Source organism: Periophthalmus magnuspinnatus, chromosome 24 (assembly GCF_009829125.3).
Source record: "Periophthalmus magnuspinnatus isolate fPerMag1 chromosome 24, fPerMag1.2.pri, whole genome shotgun sequence".
NCBI lineage: Eukaryota > Metazoa > Chordata > Actinopteri > Gobiiformes > Gobiidae > Periophthalmus > Periophthalmus magnuspinnatus.
Window position 1 is genome coordinate 10,509,843 of NC_047149.1, and position 7,974 is coordinate 10,517,816.

Here is a 7,974-nt window from a genome sequence, read left to right on the forward strand (position 1 = left end):
CACTGCTGAACTTGATGTTTTTTCCTGTTTTATTCCTAAAGCTGGCTGTGTGGCTGTGGTTAGTCTATGGTGTGACTGTTTTATTTTTATTTTTGTGTGGCTGTAGTTCCATCGGATGTTCTGTTTGGTCTGAGTTGTATTGACTTGATCTGGTGGTGTTTCAGTTGTTTTGTCTGATTACTGTGTTGCTTTGGTCTGATTGTGATGCCCTGTCACAGTATGACCTATATATTCCATATCATTATGCTTGTTTTTATTGCTCAAAAATACCTTTAAAAGCACGTTTCTTTTCATGATAGGGATCACCTCTCCACAGCTCTAACCTTGTGGAGTCAAAGGAGATCGGAAGGCTTTGATCAGATTGTGTTCCTGTAGTTTACACTGGTGTTTGATCTGGTTGGTATGTTAATGTTGTGATTTGTTGGTGTAATTGTGTTTCTGTGGTTTTGCTGTGGTGTGGTGTTAATACTGTATTTTGGTCTTATGCTTCAGTCTTATTGTGTTACCATGGTTTTGTTGTTGACTCGATATTTTTGTGTGATTTCATTGTTGTACAGTTTACTCTGGTGTTAATATTATAGTTTAGTCTGATTCTTTGATCTGTTTCCATGGATTTGTTTGGTATTAATACTGTAGTTTGCTCTGATTGCGTTTCCATGTTTTCCTTTGGTTGTTAGTTTTGTAGTTTGGTTTAAAGCTTTGGTATTATTGTGTTTCCATGGTTTTGTCCAATGCTTGGGTCTGATTGTGTTACCATGTTTTTATTGGGTATTAACACTGCAATTTTGTTATGCTGATTTGGTCTGATTATGTTTCCATAGTTTCCTTTGCGCTTTAATACTGTAGTTTGGTCTGATTGCATTTCTGTGGTTTTGTTTAGCATTAATACTGTAGTTTTGATGTCTGGTGCTTTGGTTCCGGGGCTTGCTGATGTGATGGTCGTGGCAGGACAGGGTCAGTCTGATGGATGTGACATTAAGGCGAGCTGAAGCCGGAGATGCTTTCCCCAGTGTGATGGTGGCATTTGTCACTGAGCTGCTCGCGCACACTGGGCCGGCCTCAGAGCTGACTGAGATTAATGATGACGCCGCCACTCTCTTTGTCTGGACCCCCACACACCAGGCAACATACACACCACCATACCAGGACTCTCCCAAATCACTCTAAACATATGTGATGCTGACAGACAAATATGGGGTTTAAGGCATTTGTTAAAATCTTTATATGCCATTTCATTTTGATACATGTTAAAGGAATCATGTGTGAGGGTTTGATTTTAAATTCCAGAAATATGACCCAACTGTGTTGCCAGATACGAGGCAGGCACTTTCAAATCAAATATAGTTAGCTCTTACTTGTAACAACTGTAATTCTGATTTATTCTTAATCACAAAAACAAAAAACTGAACATGATGACTATGTTACTTATTTTGTAATTTAGTATTTTGTTTCTCAAGATATTTATCAGAAAGCAGAATGATCTTCACATGAGTCTATTACTTGGGTTGCCTGTTTTAATGCTGAAATCCAGAACTAAAAGGACTCCCTCTGTCATTAATCAGTGCTAGTGCAGCCTCTGCAGCTCAGTGAGTGAATTCTGGAGGTCGTGAGCTTTCATACAATGCATGACCTGTCCTTATACTGAGAATTAGAAAAAATAGCATTTGTCCTCAGTTGTGATAATAGTACCTTTTTAAAGACAGCAGGCTACACATGGTCCCTTAAAAGGCTTCCAGTATTTTCTGTCTTACAAAAGTAAAACAGATTATCCTGTTTGTAAACAAAATATTCTGTGGCTATACCTCATGTTAAGACTAGTGTAAGTGATCTGAGAGGAATCATACATGGATGTACAGTTATGCTATGTCTAACCAATGACATGTCCCCACTGAGTCTTAAAGGGACAGGCTCTTGTCAATAGTATACAATTTTTGAACATGTTTTATGCAAAATTCACCCATCTTATTAGTTAATGTTTTTTTGTTTTTTTTAGCTTAGATAAACCCTTCATGACCAAAATGAGTTCAACTCTATATATTTTATAGGTTATACAACTTGTAAAAAATACTATATATCATATCTATATCCTATGGGATTGTTAGTCAAGCAATGTCAAGTAAAGCACTGTAAAATTATAATGTATTATGATATCTGTACTGTTTTCATTCAGGGCTTGGTTTGAATTATGGACCTGTGATGCACAGATCATGAAACAAACTGCATTTTAACTGTATACCCAGTTACATTGTTCAAAACTGTCCTATATTTCACACACACATTTGATATTACAACGAGCATCATCCGGATCCTATAGGCCCTGGTGCAGCGGTTGAATGGTGGCGAGTGTGACTACAGAGCACATGCAGGAAAAAGGTTTGTAATGAAGAAATGGAATAACCTTAAGCGGCATGCTGCGGTGCACAGAAAATGGCTCTCCCTGGACAGATGAGGCAGCGCTCAGATGGATGGGGAATAAGCCACTTGTGTGCGGCTGGGAGACGCAGCCCAGTGCCCCGATCATCCATCATCCTCTGACACTTTCACTTACATCTGCAGCACATACATATAGATGTAAGCCCCTGCAAACAGCACCGCGCCTCTGCTTTGTCTGAATGTGGAGGTGCACCTCGAACAAGCCACATATGAAGCATAAAGGGAATGTTTACAGTCGGCAAACATGTTAATGAATTATTCCTAATGATGTGTCTCGAGGTCGGACCAGATGTTCCTTAGCTGTGCTATTTATGAATTTGTGAATTGAATATCTCATCGAAAACCAAAGTCCCCTTTACTCCTCTCTGTGTTTGTGGTGGAATGTTTATAATATATTTGCACTGCACCAAAATGCTGCAATTAAGAGGAATGAAACATATTATTAGTAAGTAAGGTTGTAAAATGTTGACATACCTTAATGTTTAACGATATAAAACAAGTCGACCTTCTACGAGCAGAAAATAATATCTGATGGACAAATTGTAAGCCCACTGTAATCAACCAAGGGCTCATCGTAACACGTTAAAAGTACAGTGTAAAAGGCATATCTATGCTGTCAAGAATCCAAAGGCATTGGTTATAGTGAATTTCTTTTTGTTTTGTTTTTTATATTTGAGAGTTTAATTTAAGGTGCTGTCAAAAAGGTCTGGTCCCAGTCATGGAGGTGTGAGAACATGTCCCCTGCTGCTCCTGTGAAATAGTCCCATGCTCAGCTAAACATGAGTGGGAGTAGAGTCCAGAGGGTCTGTAATACTCCACTGAGTGGAGGTGTGCTGGGCCCTGGACCCTGGGGACACAGCTGATGAATGTTGATTAAACACATCCCAGTATTGGATAGACAGTGACTGTGGAGCATGGACAGTGTGTTTAATGGAATCTACTTGAGGTGTAAGAGCAGATACAGGCTCCTTTGATGTCTGGAGCTGGACATCACATGTTCCTCCAGCATCACTACATCACCTCCTCCACTAAACTCACAGCACAGTATATAGGTCCACTACAGTACACTAGAGTATGTCTGCTCCAGTGTGCACAGTGTAAACCTGCTCCAGTCCAGTGTAATGAGCATCCTCCCTGTCTGAGGCCCATGCAGGCCCGCCCCTGTGTGGGGGGACAGGTCTCTAACAGAATGATGAATGGCCCTGTTTGTGCCTACATAATTGGCTGCTGGCTGTTTGGCCCAAGCCTGGCTAGCTGTCTACCGGGCAGCCACCCATCTGTCAATCAGCGGCCCACTGCCGCCCGGCCGACCTCTGATAGCGATGCTAATGTGCAGTGCCTCTCTGTGATTGGCTGGACGTGCTCTGGTCCAAGCTAATCCATTACAGCTGTGACAGTAATAATCTCCACCAAACACAGGGTTGCCGTGTGCTAAACGTTATTTGACCGTTCCTGTCAGGCGGCTGCAGGCTGGGTGATGGATGAGGCCGAGTGTGCCGCGCTCATTCATCACTCCTGACTGCGCCTGTGCAGGTCCATGCTGCTGGCTTTATGTGCCTTTTGATTACTTTCAATTGAGACTTGTTAGAGTTAGTTTGGGCAATTGGTCTTACCCCATTCAACACTAAAGGGCAGTTCATATAACAAGACAAACTGGGCAGTCCCCTTGATCATATTCAAGTAAATCATATGGACATGTTTTTAGAATTCTCTTTTTCTAATTTTCTATAAAAGTACACTGTGAACTATTGTGAAATAGTAGCTATATAATTATTCCAAACGTATAGAGTACATGCTCTCACTTCATGTTTAGACCATTTTCAACAGGCCTCAGTGTATCTGCAGGGACAGCAAGGTCTGACAAATGACCAGGAGACCTCCACCTGCTGGCACAGTGAAATGGCAGAAGACATATTTCATATTAACCTTAACTTAAAAGGAAGCAACATTGAGAGTTAAAAGAAAAAGTTTGATTATTCACGATTCCCCGTGCACAACAATTACCCTGTGCTTTATAAGATGAGCTTCTTCTACCTTCTGTCAACTTATGTAGCTGCAGCTGTGCTTAATCTTCTCTTGAATCCCTCTTTATTTAACCATAGGCTATTTTACACAGTCATTTTGAATAAGAATTAGATGATACATAAAACATAGAAGAGTGGTTGAACAACAGGTTAACACACCAACTAAAAGAAAAATAATAGCAGCGGGTTTTGCACACTCCACTCTCTCTCACTCCAAACTATTTTACATTAATGTTTGCTTTTTCAAAAATATTGTGCAAATAAAAGTAAATGTAAGAAGTTATAACATCTTTGACTATATATTAGGGGAAGCACAACCGTTAATCATGTATTTACTGGCAAAAAAAAAGCAAAGTGAGAAAAAGTAAGAAAGGTCTAACGGTGTACAGTGAACAGGCTTGTGTAGATATACCACAGGGTTTCTACACACAATGGGTTTCATCACTGGGACCTAAACCTGCATATTTATTTTTGTATACTGTCTGAACACTTGTCGTTGACCCTGAGTGGACATGGGCGTGTGTGTGTGTGTCTTTGTGTGTGTGTTTGTGAGTGCACGTGTGTTGTCTTGCAGATGAATCCCGGGTGGCGTGGGCTCCTCTTTACAGTGAGCTGACAGGGCTGTGATGGCCTCTGACACACTGTTGCTGTGGAGACTAACTATGGCTTTACACTGATACTATTTGGCACGGTCTCACTCCAGAGAAACCCGTCCTGGGGCAGAGCTGCTATGATAAGTTCCAATCAGTGTTTTTTTTTTTTGTGTGTGTTCTTCCAAAAACAAGAGTTTACAATATCTGTATATTAAAGGAAACATATATAAAGTTTGTAATAATAAGACATTGGATTTATATAGGACTTTAGAGTTTATTATTGTTATTATTATTATTAAAGGTTTTACATTTTATTCTGCACTCTTCTGTTTTAATTTTAATTTTATGATGATTATTTGTGATTATTTATGTTTTAATTTGTGTGATTTTAATGTCTTTCTTATTCTGTAAAGCACTTTTTGTATGAATTGTGCTATACAAATAAACTTGCCTTGCCTTGCCTTATTATTCATTCACTCCATACACTTCGTAATAGTGGTAAACTGTAGTCATAGCTGCCCTGGGACAGACTGATTGAAGTGAGGCTGCCAATCTGCGCCATCAGCCCCTCCAACCTCCACCAATAACTCACAGACTACATTCGTACTGAGCAATGTGGCTGCTGTATCTTGCCTAAGAACACAGCAGCGAGTTCCTCTAGAGCCACTGATGTCCCACTGTGGCTCCTGGTATTCCCAGCGGACTCCCATCCAAGTAACAACCAAGCCCAACTCTGCCTAGCATCAGAAATTCTCAGAGCAGTATGGATGCGCTCCCTCTCCTCTCTATCTATCATCTCTATCATTGTTTCAGTTATGAGCCATATTTCTCCTCTGGCATCGTCTTCTCTTCAGCAGCCAAACCTCGAGCCCCTTCAGCCTTCCGATTTCCTTTGTCTCCAACACTTACCCATTCAATAAACTATCCCTCAGGCCTCACTTTGTCCGATCAAGTTCCTTTTGGATGAAATGTAATACTGTTCCTTGACACTGACATGTAAAAATGACAGTATTACAGTATATTATTATAACTGTCCAGAGTGTTCTGACGATCCAAAATGGCACCTCTGTGATGTGGTGATGTGTTTATGGGCTCTGGGTGCAGTCCTCCACATCAGGCTGACAGCTGCCCTCCCATGGACCGTCCTCAGTGAGAAACCTCCTCCGACATGTGTCCAGTGGATGTGACTGTCACTGTGTTTGTGTGTGGGGATGAAGTCACCTATGAGGAATGACCACTGTGGCTTTGTCTTTCATAAGTGTTTGGGAACATAGACTGTTCCCTGTCAATTATCAAGTTACCTCCAAGTGGACTCCACACACACACTCCAAGTTTGCAAAAAGGCTACTATTATTTTAAAGATCTATAATATAACGACTTATGGGAAAGTTACTGAAATTCACAAAACATAAGCAAGGTGGATGAGGTGTTTTGCCAAAGGACACAAGGGCAGGTACACATTGGAACTGGGATCTAACCACTGAGCTTCACATTGGTGGGCACTATACATCCTCTTTCTGCGGAAATAAGGGCATATGCCTCAAGAAAAATCTAGATGTGTTTATTGATCTGTTTTTTAATTCAAATGTGGGGATTGACAAAGACTGACCAACGACACGTGAGATCCAGAACAGCGTCACATTTAAACCGGGAGAGAAATATAACTCCAAACACCTGACTGCATCAGAGTAATCTGTGGTGGTCAGGGGAATATTCGTGTTTGGAGACGGGCATTTGTGAGGTCAGGCCTGACAATGACATGATGGAGATGATGAGCGTTAGAACGCACCCCACTGCCCCCTGCTCTGACTCGGGATTCAGTCACTGCCGCCAGTACGCACGGATCCGAGTGCCACGGGAAAATAATTAGGCCTACACTATTTTTTTTTCTTTTTTCTATTCTCACTCTAGGATCATTATTATTAATAATTTCAATGATATTTTTACCGTTAACATTTAGGAAATCAAATCAGTGTATTGTGATGAACAGGCCTACATAGCACACTGTATCATTTTAATTCAACTTCTGATGTAGGCTATCTCTTGTGGTGCGTGTTGTAAAGTGTAGCCTAATAAATATGAAATAGACAAATATAAAGATTTGACTGAGGTCTATACAGCGCAGTGCACATTAGACAATAGTAACGTGAGATGATTTAATTTCTTCCTGAGTATAAACGGGGATGTTTATGTCTTACAGAAGAGCCTCATATTATAAAACAAGTGACGCATGGGGTGCATGGAGCGTGTGCGCGCTGAAGGAGCGGTGACCCATATTTCATCGATGCTGCGCGCGCGTTTCCGGCAGCCTTCAGAACGCGTTTGTGGCGCGTGCCTCGGATCGGGCCTGAGCGCAGCCGCAGTGTGTCCTCTGCGCACTCCGAGCGCACTGCGGTCACTGTCCAAACATGTAGGCCGGAATACAGCAGCCACACAGCACCGGGGAATCATTTCTTAAATAACGCACCCGGAGAAATGACCAAATAAACGAATTTAGCAAAAAATGCATTAATCTAAGGCGTAAATTATTAAATTCGGGTGTGCAGTCTCACACACGGGCCTAATATGGGCGTTTCAAAATGTGAATTTCTGTTTCAGAATTTATAAAACCTCCAGGCTTCAAATATTTTGCTTTAATATTTTCTTATTTTTCCATAGTAAATATTGAATGAGACTGTGGGGTTTTTGCACGTTGTTCCTCTTCTCGCTGTGGATGACAGTGATGGATGAGTTTTGCGTTTAATTATTTCTCGTCTCTTCTGGGCTTTTTCTATACTACTCCATGTTATTTAGTTGCTATTTATATTTTTGTAAGACTGAATAAATATATATCCATACATATTTTTGGTGCGTAAAACTCTTAATCGTAATCTCCATCAGTGAATTTAGAGCGCATCACGTAGACACCGGGTAAGATGTAAAGT